This window comes from Saccostrea echinata, unplaced genomic scaffold, assembly GCF_033153115.1.
Source record: "Saccostrea echinata isolate AGI-Se365-2 ecotype Australia unplaced genomic scaffold, CSIRO_AGI_Sech_v1 ptg000054l, whole genome shotgun sequence".
In the NCBI taxonomy this organism is placed as follows: domain Eukaryota; kingdom Metazoa; phylum Mollusca; class Bivalvia; order Ostreida; family Ostreidae; genus Saccostrea; species Saccostrea echinata.
The window spans coordinates 22,820,378-22,838,807 of record NW_026889803.1 but is presented as its reverse complement, the minus strand read 5'-3'; the positions used below and the strand labels follow the sequence as shown (position 1 = coordinate 22,838,807).

The 18,430-nt window shown below is 32.5% G+C and overlaps 1 protein-coding gene and 1 long non-coding RNA gene across 2 annotated transcripts in view; one reads left to right on the top strand and one right to left on the bottom strand.

Annotated features, from left to right (window-relative positions):
- The window catches only part of LOC133206149 (serine/threonine-protein kinase MARK2-like), a 271,416-nt gene that overhangs the window by 47,941 nt on the left and 205,045 nt on the right, over positions 1 to 18,430 (bottom strand). The window lies entirely within an intron of this gene.
- On the top strand, positions 16,136 to 18,221 carry LOC133171722 (uncharacterized). The gene is made up of 3 exons (XR_009718856.1): positions 16,136 to 16,223; positions 16,377 to 16,503; positions 17,436 to 18,221. It is a non-coding gene; the product is annotated as an uncharacterized LOC133171722 (long non-coding RNA).

Below are 18,430 nucleotides of genomic sequence, written 5' to 3'. Positions count from 1 at the left end.
TGTGTCATGTGGATTTGCGGTAAGTTTTCGGAATTTTCATTTTCACCCTAGGGGTCAAATGGGGGTCGATAAATGAGGTTTTTTTTATGCAAAAAGCCCCTGGTTCCATGAACTTCTCTTACATTTTACACAATAGCCTAATCGTCTTTTAGGAGATGGTTGGTTGTGTCATGTGGATTTGCGGTAGTTTTCGGAATTTTCATTTTCACCCTAGGGGTCAAATGGGGGTCGATAAATGAGGGGGTTTTTTTATGCAAAAAGCCCCTGGTTCCATGAACTCCTCTTACATTTTACACAGTAGATTAATCATCCTTTGGGAAATGGTTGGTGGTGTCATGTAGATGTGCAGTAATGTTTCGGTATTTCATTATTGCCCCCAGGGGTCAAATGGGGGGTCGGGAAATGACTTTTTTTATGCAAAAAGCCCCTTGTTCCCCGAACTCCTCTTACATTTTACACAGTAGCCTGATCATCTTTTGGGAGATGTTTGGTGAAGTCATGTAGATGTGCAGTTAGGTTTTGAATTTTCATTTTCTCCCACGGGGTCAGATGGGAGTCGAAAAATGACGTTTTTTATGCAAAAAGCCCCTGGTTCCCTGAACTCCATTTACATTTTACATAGTAGCCTAATCATCTTTTGAGAAATGGTTGGTTGTGTCATATAGATGTGCGGTAAGGTTTTGGAATTTTGATTTTCACCCTTGGGGTCAAATGTGGGTTGAAAAATGACCTTTTTATACAGAAAGCCCGTAATTCACTAAACTTCTCTTACATTTTACACAGTAGCCTAATCATCTTTTGGGAGATGGTTGGTGGTGTCATGTAGATGTGTAGTAAGGTTTTGGAATTTTCACTATAACATTGGGGGCTCAAATGGGGGTCGAAAAATAACATTTTTTATGCAAAAAGCCCCTTGTTCCTCTTGAACTCCTCTTACATTTTACAAAGTAGCCTAATCATCTTTTGGGAGATGGTTGGTGGTGTCATGTAAATGTGCAATAAGGTTTCGGAATTTTCATTTTAGACCTGGGGATCCACAGGGGGTCGAAAAATGAGGTGTTTTTATGCAAAAAGCCCCTGGTTCCCGGGACTCCTCTTCATTTTACACAGTAGCCTAATCATCTTTTGGGAAATGGGTGGTGGTGTAATGTAGATGTGCAGTAATGTTTCGGAATTTTCATTTTCACCCTTGGGGTCAAATGGGGGCGTAAAATGACGTTTTGTTTTTTTTTTTTATGCAAAAAGACCATGGTTCCCTGAACTCCTCTTACATTTTACACAGTAGCCTAATCATCTTTTGGGAGATGGTTGGTGGTGTCATGAGATGTGCAGTAAGGTTTGGGAAATTTTATTTTAACCCTGGGGGTCAAATTGGGGTCAAATTTAAAAAAAAAATTTTAACTTGTTTAAACAACTTCCCTTATATTTCATGCATTACCCTTAAATCATGATCATTTGGAAGATGATTAAATGGTTTTAAAATTTGCATTCCATGTGGATGGCAAATAAGGGCAGGAAAAAAATGGCCCCTCCCTAACCCATGAGGTCATGATTTTTACAAACTTGAATCTACACTTCTTGAGAATGTTTCCATATTAATCATGCTTTTGTTGTTCTTGAAAAGAAGAATTTTGAGGATTTCTTTCCCTTTTATTCCTATATAAAACTTGATCCCTTATTGTGGCCTGACCCTATTCTCAGAGGTCATGATTTGAAAAATAGAAATATGTCCATAGGATCTAAATGCCCCGCCGAACGTATATTACTAATGCAACATGAAAAATTGTATGAAGTTTGATGAGAATATCTTGAACAGTTTTTTTAAAATTGAAACTAAAATCTAAAAAAGTTGGATATAGATGATAAATCTCATCAAATTGTGAATAAGTGCATGCTTACATAAAAATATCTTAGATTGTTTCTTTAAAACTAAGCAAAATACAAATTAAGGAGAAGGGAGGTCAAGCTCACAGGAAAGTGCAAGGTGAAAATTTTTGATGCAGTTGAATAGCTCTCACTAATACATATCAGCATATTAGGTTTAATAAAAATATCTTGAATGTCTTATTCAAAACTGAGCTTAAAACTCATTTAAGAAAAGAGAGGTCAAGGTCAAAGGAAAAGTTGAGGTCAAAATGTTGATGCAGTTGAAAAGCTTACATCAGTATGTATTTACTATTAGCATATGAAGTTTGATCAAAATATCATAAATGGTTTTTATAAAACGTAGATAAACACTAATTAAAAAAAAGTGTGGTCAAGGTCAAAGGAAAAGTCAAGGTCAAAAAAGTTGATGGAATTGATAGCTCTTAGCAGTATGTATCAGCATACGAAGTTTGATAAATATATCTTAAATTGTTTATTGAAAACTGATCTAGACACTAATTTAAGAAAAGTGAGGTCAAGGTCAAAGGAAAGGTCAAGGTCAAAAAGGTTGATGCAGTTCAAAGCTTACATCAGTATGTATAAGCATATGAAGTTTGGTTGAAGTCGGACATGACAACCACTATATGCCTCGGCCATATTCATGGCAGGGCATAAAAAAACTTGAATCTACACTATATGAGGATGTTTTCATATCAAAATGACTAACAAGCAAATTCAAATAGTTGTGGTCCCCTGCTTTCCGTGTCTTAGTGGATGGGATGCCATAATTTATGACATGTTGTTTCAAATATGCACGCCCTATCATATGTCATTCAAAAGTAATCACCAAAGTTAAAATTTTTGAAAATTAGGTAAAACATCAAGGTCAAGGGGTACAAAATCATAGCATGCTCGGAAACACATTGTTACAGGTAATGTACATGTCAAATATGAAAGTCTTATCTCTTCTCAATCAAAAGTTATAAGGAAATATAACATTTCTGAAAAGTAGGTTAAATTTCAAGGTCAATGTCACAGAGTCAAAAGTCATGATATATTTAGAAAGGTCTTGCCACAGGTAATATACATGTATAATATGAATGCCCTATCTTTTCTCTTTCAAAATGATCAATTTAAAATAGTGTTAAATTTTTTGAAAAGTATGTCAGACTTCAGGGTCATGGGTTCAAAAATCATAGTATGTTTAGAAAGTTCTTGTAGGTAATGTACATGTGAAATATGAAAGCCCTATCTCTTATTATTCAAAACTTATGACCAAGGTTAAATTTATTGTGACAGACGGACATACTGACAAACGGACAGACTAACAGACAAATGAGATTTAATGTCCCCTAGGTCCCTTTCGCGAAAACGGATGACAATAATGCCCTTGCTGTTCTTGAGAAGAATATTAAAAAAAAATTGAAAAAATTCCCTGCATTATTCTATGTAAATCTTTGGATCCCAATATGTGGCTCCACCCTAACCCAATGGGTCATAACTTGAACAAATTTGAATCTACACTAAGTCTATGTCAAGAAAGTTTCAACTTTTTGGACCCAGTCAGTGGTTCTTGATAAGACGTTTTTAAATGATACCACCAAATTTTCACTAATTCTTGATTATCCCCCTTTGAAAGAGGGTGTAACCCTTCATTTGAACAAACTTGAATCCCCTTCACCCGAAGATGCTTTGTGGCAAGGTTGGTTGAAATTGGTCCAGTGGTTCTAGTGAAGAAGACAAAAATGTGAAAAGTTTACAGACGGACAGATGGATGACAGACAAAATGTGATCAGAAAACCAGAAAAACTCAAGTGAGCTAAAAACTTATGATTACAAGTACTTGGAAAGAGTTACAGTATTTGAAAAGCAGTTTTTATGCATTGTTTTCAGAAGCTGAAAATGTATGACTTGTATCCATGTTAAAAAAACTGCACATTTCAGAAAACAGTATGATTAAAAATAGTTAATCAAGGTGCTTTGAGTAGCAAAATAAGCTAAACTGGTATAGCTAATTCAAGCACAGAGCTTAATAAATTGCACAACCTTTTCAACTCTTAATCATTCTTAAAATATTTATATCATTCATTTCTGATTCACGGGAGAACTAGAGATATGACCAGAAGTATATCCGTTGGCTAATAAACATGTACATGTATATTGTGTTTTTAAGTCATTAATGTTTGTTGTTAAATGTCCCTCTCGGGAATTTTTCACTCATATGGAGACACCTGTCACCACTTAAAAATAATGAAGACGTACAAGTCGGATTTGAGGTTAACTTTCATTTTAGGAGTTTTCAACAATAAAGACGTAAAAAGATAACTCCTTCCCCTCGCGCCTTACCATTCCCAGACCCCTGTTTGTTCATGTAACTAATACTTTGTTTTGACATAAAAAAAATGTGAATATATACAAATAGTTTAATGGTCCATCTCTTTGAATGATTTTCATTCCTAATTCTCGGAGGGTACATGGGTTGACCCAAATTCATGAATGAAATGTCAAGCAATCTTATCACTGATGCACTTTTATTTAATTTGATGTAGGCATATTGTAAACATTTCCAGTTCATTAAGAGAGTCGGGATGACCTCCAGGGGTTCATAACCTCAAACCATTAGATGGACATAGCATAATAACACAAGACACAAAATTATGTATAGTCAAATGGAAAAGTTTTCTACTATTTTGGAGTAACATGATCATTTGTCATTTCAGGGACAGGGAGCGGCTAGGGAGATTGGACCCCCCCCCCCCCTGGAATTTGCAGTTATTTAAATAGGACTATATACTGATTTACAGAAGCAAATAAAAATGACTTTGGACGCCCCCTTTAAAAACATGGACCCCACCATCATTGTTTTTATTTTGTTTGTTTGGTTTTTTTCCCGGAAAAAATTCCAGGATCTGTGCCTGTAACTGAATGTAATGTCGACAACGGGAGATAATCTTCAGAATGTGAAATTCGTCCATTGTTGCATCCGATGATCTTTGATCCATTTTAAACTTTAACCAAACCATTTGCATTTCGGTTATTTTACCCCAATCTATACTTAAAGTTGTACTTACCGACTGTCATAGGTCTTGTCAACTTCATGAAATATAATCCATTTAAAACACAAAATGAATTAAATTTCTACTGATATGCTTGTAATCACGTGTACACCACACTGCACCATGTGCAATTGAAAAATGATAATGGTAAAACTAGTACTAGTAGGGTGACGCAAGCCCAATGTGATGAAAAAAATTTCAAAAAGATGTTCACATACATGTAAAGTACAAGAACAAATTTTAAATTATCATAATAAACGATGTTTTAACATAACTTTGCCATCTAGGCCTATTTCCAAAAACAGGCAATTTGTGTGTGTGTATGTGTGTGTGTGTGTTAAGGGGGTGGGTGAAAAAATTGATTGGGTATGGCTTTTCAAGGATGTTTTTGCCTAATCAAATGCTAAAAAAAGTTTGCACATTTTGATAAATTCATCTAAAAAGCTTTATACTAAAATTATATTATTTGTTGCTGTGAAAATAAATTTAAAAAGTTCCAATTATGGGCCAAAAATTTATATTCTCCTTTTTTCAAAACCTAATTTACATCATTAATTAAATTATGTTATTTCAGACTGGTAATGAATTAAATAAAGGAAATACCTATAAGAGGCTCAAAGGTCACATGGTCATCTGAGCATTTTATGCTCGAATTGACGAATACATGTACTGTGTAAATTATAGAATTATTATGACTTTTTCCTTAGTAAGCCCAATATGAAGGACTGTGCCTTTAGAGGCAAGCACCTTAGTGTGGGTATTACTGTCTCATGACAGCATCTAGTTTTTATTTGATTTCTTCATTTATCCATTTGCATTGTATAATTTTTCATATGTATTGCATATTTTTTCAAAGATTTACTGTATGACTTTTGTCCACAAAAATTTTTAACCTTGCACATAACTTTTGAATAGTTGGTGTCAGGAATTTCATATTTCATACGTGGATTCCCTGTGACAAGACTTTTCTTAAGGTACCAACATATCTGACCCTTTGTTCTCGAAGTTTGACACATTATTTTAGATCTACCGTTTTACAAACGCATTTGTTTTTATTAGTTTCGTTGTTTATATGGTATGCACGTTTTGAAGACATGAATTTATAATTTCTTTATCAATTACCTGATTATGATACCATTAGACATCATAAGCATTAGGATATTTTAAATAAAAAGCAGTTTTTAAATCCTTGAATCCATAATTTTTAAATAAAGTTCAAATACACAGTGTATGTGAAATGGAATAATATTAACAAACTCGCTATTACATGCTAATTTCTGAAATAAAATTGCCCTTATTGAATTTTGCAAGTCATTCAAGAACAATATTTAGACGTAATTGTACTTGAAAATAAAGTTCATATGAAGTGCGTTTGTTTGTTTTTTTTTTTCCAAAAAATATACTGATCTTGTAGAGTAGGCTTTCCCCTCATAACCCCCCGTAAACTGGCTAAAGAGTAGGATTTCCTCTCCCAGAAAATAAGCTATAGAGGAGAATTTCCCCCATGGAAAAACGACGCTAGAGTAGGAAATCCCCATAGAAATCCCACATCAGATTCAATTTTCCGGGGGGGGGGGGGGTGGTACTGTGTACAATACTTACACAGTGCGATTTCCCCAAGAGCTAATCCCCTCCAAAGAAAGTATGGATGTACTTACGTACGAAGAGGGAGGGGAGGCAACACAATGTTTAAAGTGTCCTTTTTTTCAAATGACGTAAAGTTCCATTGAAGCATTAAGCACTAAATTGTCTAAGAACGTAACAAGGAGGACACGGCGGGTGTGACCGGTCGACAGGGGATTCTAATTCCTCCATGGCACCTGGTCCAACCTCTGGTGTTTTTAAGAGGATCGTGTTTGCTCTGCTCCCAGTATGTATATAACATGCACACTGTTATGTCCTCTAACTCAAAAAGTGTGTTGTTTACAATCAACGTCGCAAAAACGCTTTCCTTTCTAACGAGAAAAATCCAGGGCTATTTGTAGTACAAGATTTATTTATCGTACAAATCTATCCTGGAATTAAATGCAATTACTCTCTCTATAGTTATATGTTTAGAAGTACCTTAATCTTTTTGTGTGTATGTTTCATTCTGGAGTCTTGGGTTAGTAATTGTTACTCGAATTAGTTCTACGAACATAAATCTAGTCAAAAGTTTCACCTTCTTGGCAACAGTTTGGGTATAAAAACTGTGAAATTCTACTTTTTTTCACGATAACTTTTTCTACCTCAAACCATAGGGGCTTGTCTTCCGGATTGTTAAATGTAAAATAAAATTTCAAAATGTTGAATCTTCTTTAAAAGTTCTTAAAATAGGGATTCTGACACTTTCAGTCAAGAAAAAGCACGTTTTAAAAAGACGTACCACACCTATATACATAAACTCTACAAGGGTCGAAAGCTCTCGTCTTGGAAAAAATACCCCCATCCACTTCAGCGCCTATTTGTGGACTCTAAAGCATTAATTTATTTCGTTGTCATGATTCTGTCCCCTACAGTGATGATTTTCCTAAATGTTGATGCGTTTGTAGTCGTCAACACGCGTTTAATCAACAGAAAACGGATACAATTTCTTCGATTTGGGGCTCATTTTTCTAAATCGACCTGGGTTGGGGTATTTTTTCCAAGACGATTCAACACAGCCCTACCAGAACCCATGACCAAGGGTCAAGAAATTTACAAATTTGGAAGAGTAACCCTCAGCATCATAACTATGCACTTCAAAGAATTAACACATTTCCACTATATTATCAATAGCCCCCCTCCCACGATAATGCCAGAACCCCTGACCCTGGGATGGGACCACAAGTTTTAAAATTAATTAGAAGCACCCTTATTCATCATAACTATGCAATTTGTTTATCTGCTCAACACTAAGGAGCAGACAGGATTAATTAATAGAATTAATGTATTTTCATTATATTATCAATAGAGCCCCACCCTTACACCAGAACATCTGACACAGGGGCAATGAAACTCAAAATTCTGAATGAAGCACTTTTGCTCATCATAGCTATACACTTAGTTTCTTTGCTTTATAACCTGAAGCAGAAAAGAACATTTTCGAAGATATTATGCTTTTTCACTATCTAAGCAATAGAGAACCCCTCCCCCCTTCCACCAGAACCCCTGACCCTGGGACAATATATTTCACAATTTTGGAAGAGGCATCCTTGCCTATCATAATCATGCAATTAGTTTGTTAAAATAATCTCCAGGGGCAGAGAAGAAGATTTTCAAAGTTTTAATGCATTTTCACTATATAATCAATAGAGCCCCACCCTAATACAAGAACCCCTGACCCAGGGGTCATGAAATTCATAATTTTGGAAGAGGCATCCTTGCTCATCATAACTATGAACTCAGTTAGTTTGTTTAATACCCATGAGCAGAGAAAATTTTCAGAGTATTAATGCATTTTCACTATATAATCAATAGAGCCCCGCCCTAACACCAGAACCCCTGACCCAGAGGCCATGAAATTCATAATTTTGGAAGAGTCATCCTTGCTTATCATAACTATGTACTCAGTTTGTTTAATACCCAGGAGCAGAGAAGAAGATTTTCAAAGAATTAATGCATTTTAACTATATAATCAACAGAGTCCCAACCTAACTACAGAGCCCCTGGCCCAGGGGCCATGAAATTCACAATTTTGAAAGAGACATCCTAGCTCATCATAACTATGCATTTAGTTTGTTTCCTGAATACCAAGGAGCAGAGGAGAAGATTTTTTTCAGGAATAATGCATTTTCACTATATAGTCAACAGAGCCCCACCCTAGCACCAGAACCCCTGACCCTGGGGCCATAAATTTCATAATTTAAGTAGAGGGCTCAATGCTTATTACAATCATGCCAACAGGGGAGATCTGCCGCGTGACACTGAGCCGAGAGGAAGTGTTTTGTCGACGCTCCGTGTATTTTGGCTTTTTTTTTTTTAAAGTTTAGACAGTTTTGTGGTGAATTTTTACTCCTACACTTTTCCTACGCTTTTGTACATATATTTTTTCTTTGATGTTCGTGAATTTGATGGATTTATTTAATTGAATGTTTGGTTCTTTAACCTGTGAGTACCTTGTGAGTAGTGATCAGTGATTACCGTGAACATTCGACAGCTATCCTACTCAACGGTCACTCATGTGTACGGCTTAACGGTTCTTTTTTATGATTTATTGTATTTTTATTGTTTGACAAAAACATGAGAGAGAGAGAGAGAGAGAGAGAGAGAGAAACTGATTCAATTAAATAAATTCTTCCATGACTCCCAGGCCTCATCAAATTTTTCTTGTTCATTATTTTTCTTTGCTATTACTTTATTAGTGTCATATTGTACTTTAATGGAGGACATCAACCCATTCAAAGAAAGAGTGTTATTGACACATTTCATACTATAGATAAAATACTTTATTTGTAGAGCAATAAGAGTTTTCACTTTTTCTGATTTCAAATGTGATCCCAATATAAAGTCTTTCTTTGAATATGTAATATATCTATGAAGTCTACTAAAACAAAGAGTAGAAAAGGCTTCTAATAAGCCCTGCACTACTTTACATCCCCAAAAAATATGTTCAATAGTTTCAATTTCATTGGTACAGAAAGTACAGATATTAATATCATTTTTTTTTAATTTTATGTAGAAAAGAATTTGTACATAGGATTTTTTATGATTTATTCGAAACTGAAACCATCGAAGTTTTGTATTTTGAGTGAGCTTAAAAGGGAGAGAAAAATATTTTCCATTCAGCATCACTCAGATCAAAGATACAGTTCCAACTAATTTTCCCTAAAGGTTCTTCTTGATTACCTTTTAAAATTTCATATAATTTTCTTGATTTTTTTGCATTTAATAAAGAAAACAGCTGTTGGGATATATGTGGGTAGCTAAATTTTAATAAGGGCTTTTTTTATCCATTCTCTGATAACTGCCAAGATCCCATTATATTCAAGAAAGCGAACTTTCATACCGTATGTTTTATTAAAGGCAATCAAGTTCATAAAGGAACCGTCTTTATTCAATAAATCATTAACACAAAAAAATATTATTTTCATACCATTTTCTATAGAAAATAGGTTTTTTATCAATTAAGAAATTAGTGTTGTAAAAAAGTGGTTCCATAGCTGCATTAAATGTTGAATGTGAGTTTTTTTTTCCTGAAAAATATGCCCATGATTCCAACACATCTTTCCAAAACAAATTATTAACAGATTTTAGTTTTCCTTTTACATATTCTGTACCACATAAAACTATTTTTAATCTCTAAATTTAAAAGTGAATATATATTGCTCTTTTGCAAAACAATTTTCTTCATCCGCATACGTTTTGAAGACATAATAAATTCCTTAATGCTAACCATTTTTATGCCATCATCTTTGTAATTTTTTATGTATATTATTTTTTTTTTAACTCTGTAATTACTTTTTCCTGTTACAAAAGAAAAAGTATTTTCCAATTTTTTTAAATGAGCTTTGGAAGGATTTGGAAATGAAGCAAAAATTTGGTTTAACTGTGGTAGAAGAAGGGTTTTTAACACTGTTAGACGACCTAGTGGGGTAAGATTTCTGCGATTCCAATTTTTCATTGTTTTTTTTAATGTTTTCAAACTTCAAATTTTCAAATTTAAATCAAAAATTTTCTGTAAATCAACATTAAAATCAATACCAAGTAATCTAAAAGTGCTTTTTTCCCATTCTAAATCTTCCCCTACATTCAAAATATGGTTACTATGTTTCTTACTTCCTATCCATATAACTTGAGTTTTACTGTAATTGATGTGAAGCCCTGATATTTTTGCAAAGTACTTCAAAGTTTTTAAACTTACTTGTAGAGACTGTTCACTGCCATCCAATATAAGGGACGTATCATCTGCTAACATAGTTATCTTATATTCTTTTTCTAGAACCTCAATTCCTTTTATATTTTTATTATTTCTTATCAAAATTGCTAATATCTCAGCACATATCAAAAATAAATAAGGGGATAGTGGATCACCCTGGCGACACCCACGGTGTAAGAAGGTTTCAGAAATGTGTCAACCTTGACTGCTGATGTAATATTTGTGTAAAATAGTTTAACCCACTTCTGAATAGAATTACCAAATTTAAAAAATTGGAGTGACTTTTGAATGAATGACCCGGATATTGAACCAAAAGCTTTCTCAAAGTCAATTAAAAGAAGTAGCCCTGGAATATTTTCCTCTTCTGTATATTGCATAATATCATAAATGGTTCGAATGTTTTCTGATATATTTCTACCTTTTATAAAACCTGTTTGATCAGAATGAATTATTTTGTCTAAATATTTTTTAATCCTATTAACGATTATGCCAGATGCGATTTTATATACTGTATTCAGTAAAGAAATTGGTCTCCAGTTTTTGAGAAACTGTTTTGGTTTGTCTCCCTTTGGTATACATGTAATGATACCATGCCTAATCCACCTGAAAAAATTATTAAACAAATAAGTAGATTAATTTTTAACTTTGTTTGGAATAGTAAAAACCGTATAAAAAGAAATACACTTATAGGAAAGGAAAAAGAAGGCGGAATTGACATTATTGATGTTGAATCTAAATTTCAGGCATCCAAAGCATCTTGGATTTCAAGATTACTAAATACAAAATCTAGTCTTGCATCTTTTTTAAATCATTTATTTTATAAAGACTATAAAGAAATAAAATATCTCCCTAAATTCTACAAAGAATCAATTTGATTTAACAAATTTATCCACTGACGAGTTTTTATCTTTGATAATATTTAACAAATTTTCAAAGATATATATATGTGAAAAGGCGCCATATATCAATATAAGAAATAACATGTATATACTCTTAAAAGGAAATAGATATGTTCTTATAAGTAATGTAAAATCAGCTGTTTTCTATAACATATTCATTGTTTAATATTCCCGAATATTTATGGGCTTCTATCTACTGTATGAAAATTTCAAGAATGTCTGATAAACACATAGCAGAATTCAACTTTAAGTTATTGCATAATTTATTAAACAATAATTTGAGTGTGAGCAAATGGAATCCTAATGTACAAAACTTTTGTGCTAATTGTGGAGAAATAGAAAATATTATGCATCTTTTATATAACTGTAACGACTCGAGTTATATATGGATTAAGTTAAGTTTAATTGTCGGGTTTAATGTTAATTGGAAACATGTTGTAATAGGCTTTTATGAAAACTCAGATTTTGTTATGGGCATGAATATATTACTTTCTTTCACTGCACTGAAAATTTTCAAATACAAGATGAAGTGTAGACTTACGAATTCACATTGTACCAGAGATTCTTTGAATAATTTTGTTAAATCTGCATTAAATACATATCAATATATTTCAGAATTGTCTTATGATAATGTACAAATTCAAAAAGTGTTTAAAAAAGTTTGTAGAAGTTATTAATTGTTATTTTCTCTGTTTAAATCATTAAAATACATGTATTTCTCTCTTTAACTGTAATCTTTAATCAAAATTGTCATATTATATACTGTTTATATGTTATGTATGTTATTGTTTGTTTGCAATTGATAAATAAATAAATAAATTAAAAAAAAAAGAAAAAGATACCATGTCGTTGTTTTATACTAAGATTGTTAACTGAATAACCATAATTAATTGACCTAATTACAAAAGGACCAAGAAGTTTCCAAAACATTTTTAAAAATTCTGATGTAAAACCATCTGAGCCTGGTGATTTATTAGACTTCATTTTATACAATGTTTCCCCTGCTTCCTCTAATGTGATATGACCCTCTAAAGATTTCGATTCTTCCTCTGAGAGTTTAACAATATCTGGATATTTAATTTCCTCCTCCAAGTTGACATTTTGTATAGAGTCATCAATGTTCCGATATAACTTTTCATAAAAATGTTTTGTTTCCTTCAAAATATCAAAGTGATTATAAATAATGTCACCGTTATCCAATTCTACTGTTGGGATTATTTTATTGAGGAAATTTCTGGATTCTAAGCTACAAATATATTGTGTTGGTTTTTCATCTTCCTCCACCCATCTTGCTCTAGATCGTATATAAACACCAGCCATTTTATGTTTTCTTATATTTTCTAATTATTTCTTTTTATCTTCAAGTACATCTATATCTATTGCAGTTGGTTCACACTTCTCAAGATTTTGAATTTCTTCTATAAGATTCTCTTCTTTTTTATTCTAGATTTTTTTTAAAGGCCGGATGAGTACGAAATACATTTGCCTCTAATTTCCATAAGAAGAGTTTCCAAAAATAATTGATCATTTATTGTAAAAGTAATTTCTTTTTCATAAATTGAATTAAAGTTTTCAAAATTGTAAACTGGTACTGCATATTGTTTTTAACGTTTTCTATAACTATTTTTATTATATTTAGAAACTCTTCGTCATATAGAAGGGAGTTATTGAACTTCCATAACCCTTTACCTTTCTTAAAGTCATTAAATATTAAATTCAGACTAATCATTGAATGATCAGACCTGTAACTAAGTTCTATGGAGCTTGACCTGACACTAGATAATAATTTTTCTGATATAAGAAAGAAATCTAATCTACTCTGTTTCAATGGAGATTTCTTTCTCCAAGTATATCTTAAGGTATCCGGATGAAGCTCTCTATATACATCTACATAATTATTATCTTCAATAAGTTCAATAATCTTTTGTCTTGCATTTGGGTTATTCACATTTTTATAGTTAAAACAGTCTTATTCAGGTTTCAGTACTAGATTAAAATCACCACATATTATAATATTCTCGGATTGAAAATCTTCAATATATTCTTGTAGATTTGTGTAGAAAGCTGGGTTATCATTATTTGATCCATAAACACAACATAATAGTAACTTTTTTTCATCAGTTGTAAATTCTAATAAAAGTAATTACCATCACAATCACCCTTCTCACCCCTACCAATGTGTTCGGATGATATTCTTTATCGTTGTTAAGTGTCACATAACATCCGAGGGTGCGATTTGACCTCTAACGAGACCAGCCTCGAGACTGTACGAGATCTGCACCAGTTCATGTAAGATTTAGACAGGAACTGGATGTGTGGTTTTGGATTTATGCGTTTAACGTAAGTATAGCTCATTTTATTTAAGGAATGACTCTAATTCTTGGCCAAATTATTCGAGTATAACCTGGTTTGGGTCAGTTTAACTTTTATAATCCGCGAAGCGGATTATAAACAGCGTAAACTGACCCAAACCAGGTTATACTCGAATAATTTGGCCAAGAATTAGAGTCATTCCTTATAATTTAATTTTAAAATCATTAAATAACTAAGGGTGTAAAATTTCGTTGCTTTTTATTAGTTCAAATTTGCCGCTCAATAATACAACCTTTGTAACGGAAGTGATGGGAAGCGAGGGGAGGTAAAAACTGATGCATAGGCCTAGCAGCGTTGTTGTTTGTTTACATGTGGTAAGATCGAATTATTGTAAAGTTAAGGGGGATGTACAAGCCATCTTGGATGTATTCTGGTCTAAAATAAGAAATACCGAGAATACGTTTAATACATTACCAAACCAGCTCAAAGTTACTCAAAGTGCTAATGCACTTATTACCTACTATTAGAGACCAAAATTATTAAATAATTATTTTTCTATTGTTTGCATTTGGTGAAAATTAATCATGTTAGAACTGCGCAGCCACAGCATTTAGGAGATGAATAATGCAATGAAAATAATGTCAGTTCGGTTTATTAATAATATGGCTACAACCATTTGTTTTGCTTTTTTTCTTGTCGTTGTCCATAATTTTTGAAAATTTGATTTTTCATATGGTGGTCTCCCTGAGGCCATGCGTTTATTATGTCCGCCATTCCTCTGTCACACAGAGTTCAAATAACATTGTTTTTAGAATAAATGAGACCGTAACAACATCAACACAAGACATATTTAAGTAATGGTCCTTAGTTTATACAACTTACATCTTTCATTTGTTGCATCGCATCGTCTGATTAATGACAAAACGCGATTTTAACCCATCTCTCGCAAACTGGGAAAAAATGTCCTGTTTATCACTCGAGTTTCCTCAGTCATATCATTCCACGGAGCACGTGGTTGGCATATGCATATTTCTTTTGTGGATAGAGGCATTTATTACAATTGAATTTTGCTTAGAACAAGTCTTAATAGTTTGTTGACTCCTTTCAAACTAATGGGAAAAGATTAAACAGTTCTAAACATATGTGTTTGCGGCGGATCTCTTTTCTATGGCGATAGAAGAATGAATGTCCATTGTTTCCGGTGAAAACAGCTGATAGAAGGTAAGACACATTTCGGGTGTGTAAAAACGTGACTCTTTGTTTGAATCCTTGCAATGAACGTGTAATAATTTTCTGCAGACTTGCAGAGTTTCTAAAAATGCCATGATATATCTATGTGATTTCTGATCAGTTATCAGATATCCGTTAAAACTCTTGACCTCACGTTCCGAATTGCCTCTCCGTTAAGTTGTGTTAGTACATAGAGACTATTTTTAAATGGGGCTCTGCAAGGAGGGTGAATTTTTTTTAATTTAAGAAGGTTAAGCAAGTTGTGATATATTCAATAACACATTGTAATTATTACATTCGGAAAGTAAGTACACGTGTCAATATTGTTCAGCAGATAGAAAGAAAAAGTAGTTAGTTATAAAATTTCCTTCAGGAGCCTCATAATAATAGGAAATTGTTTGCTGTACTGTCGAGTATTAGGGCCACACATTGTATGGAACATTGTTTTGGACCTAAAAACACATCATGGAAAAGTGTGTCCAGGTCTTTAACTGCAATGTTTTGAAGTCTAATTTTTATTAAAATAATTAAGTTATTGGACATGTTGAATAGTCATTAGTCAGAAAAATAAACTATTCATGTGACTGTGTAAAATTGTTTCCAAAATTTGTTTTGCATCAGTTTTGACACTGTATCATATATATATATCTAGACACATGCACTTATTTCTGTAATAAAAACTTACCCTATAGTATAATAAAATTTTACATAATCTCAAGGTTTCTAACTCCAAATCCAATTACATGGGGCAAACCGTCCCAAAAATTGCAGTTTTTATATATTTAAATAGCACTTTCAGAGGACATGGAGAAAAGGCAATAGGAAAATGTTTGCTACCATTTTCTTCTTCAATAAAAGCAACAGGAATTAATGGAAAGCTTCAAGTGTTGTGTATTTATTGTTGATTAAATTATTATGAATTAAATATTTTTCATATTGTAGGTGTCATATCCTTAACTAGTTTCCCATAGATGTTCTGAGATGCAATTTAATACAGCCCTTAGTTTTGCACAAAGGAATCAAGTAAGTTTGTTAATAGCCCATGGATTTGTATCTATGTGCAGTTCCTCTTTTTTAATTTCAAGTTTCTTGCTTATAAACACTAAAATTTTTCGTTCTTAACACCATTTGTCAATGAATTTATTAATACAGGTACTTGTAAAATTTTGTTAACAGGGGGAGTCGATGCCAAGAATAAAAAAACTCAAGATTCATAATGGTGTGGATATAAGTTATAGGTGCAAATGGACTGCAAATATGAACACGAGTCTCCCCATTATTACAAAAGAAAAGCAAGAGAGAAGTAAGTCATTTGGATATCCAGGAGCTTGTTTAGATAATGATGTGCATTGCATGTCATTTAAATGCTTTGATGACATTAATGATCAGCTCAAGGCATCTTTGGTTAATGCATATCGAGATTCTAAAGCAGGTCCCCTCTCATAATTTAATATTAAGCTGTTCTTGTTCACAATTTGATATGTATACATAACAAAAATTAATTGGCATATTGCATTTGCAATACTAAACTTGCTTTGATTTGTATCATTTATATTCTTGATAATTTATTTAAGTAAGTCAAGTAGGCCAGTGAAGAGTTTTGTTATGTGCCTGATATTAGTTCAGGTTTCTTAGTAATGGATAAGCAAATTAGACCATGCAACCAGAAATATGTTAAAAATAAAAAGAGATATGTCCATAAGACATGAATGTTCCACCCAGGGTTCATTAGTAATGCAACATGAAAATTTGTATCAGTGTATGAAGTTTGATGAAAATATCTTGAATAATTTCTTTAAAATTTGGTTTTATACATAATAAATGTTAAAGTCAAAGGTTATTGGGAAGGTCAAGGTTAAAAAAAATTGGACAAATTTGATAAATTCTCACCAAATAATGTATCAGTGCAGAAGCTTACATAAAAATATATAGAATAATTTCTTTGAAACTGAGCTAAACTCAGAAAGTGAGGTCAAGATCAAAAAATGTTCATGAAGTTGAAAGCTCTCCACAATATGTATCAGCACATGAAGTTTGATAAAAATATCTTAATTTCTTTCTTTGAACTTTGGAAGAGAGGGCAATGTTTGCAGAGAGGGTAAGGTTTGCCATCCTTGGCAACAGAGAAAAAAGATTTATAAGTATTGTTTTGTAATTTGTTACTGTTATAATAATTTTTTTTCTAATTGTTGAATGTTCTGAATGATCTTCTAAAACTGCATTTTATTATTGTAGGTCTTGGAGGAATATCATGTGAAAATTGCATTGAAATTCTAAACTAAAAAGAAATCCATGGTAAACCCAGACTCTTGCCAGTGATGATACATTGTAAATCAGAGCCCAATAGTGCCATCTTTGGAACATCAATTTTGTTTGTTGTACTGCGTTGTTTCCTGTGATGTTTTACATATAGGATTTTGAGATAATGTTGGTAACAGAATATCAATCATATAATGTAAAATAAGAGAACTCCATTCAGTGTTTTACTTTGAAATATATTACTCTGTAATAGATTTCTAAATCAGAAAGAATTCATTTCATTATCTGTCTGCTACAAGGACTGTGTATTCAAATTAAAATTTCCACATCATATGATACAATATCTTTAAGTGTGTGCAATGTACGTGTGTATAGGGATTAATCTTGTGAATCTTTTAATACATAAGTTTTCAAGGACTGATTATTTTAAAATTTATCATGTAGTTCTTATCTCACTGTCATTACAAAAAAAGACTTCAGACTTTAAAAATACATGTATGTAAAACCAATGTCTAAAATCACAGCTTTCTGTGAGTAACACACTATTTTTTTCAGATGAGCATCTGTCAATTTGCTGAATGTTTTTTTAATCATAATAGGTCATAGGTGTATTTCAGAACAGTCAAAAATGTTTTTTTTCTCTCAAATTTCTCTTGACCAATATATTGAGATTTTATTTGTAAGAATTAAGTAAAAAAAAATTACCAGATCAGCATTGGAAAGATGTCCTCATTTATATGCATTTAGTTTTATAGAGTGTATCCTCATGTGTATTGAACAATGTATGTTCAATTGTTTGATTTTTTTTGGGGGGGGGGGTTTCCATGGTTGGGGCATAACAAGGGAACTACATTGAAAAGGGAATAATAATCTGACAAATTTATGTTTAGTAAATGCAGATGTCAATACATATATAATGTAACACTCAAAACCTGGTTTAGGGCCACAAAGAGGTTTTTTTTTTAATATTT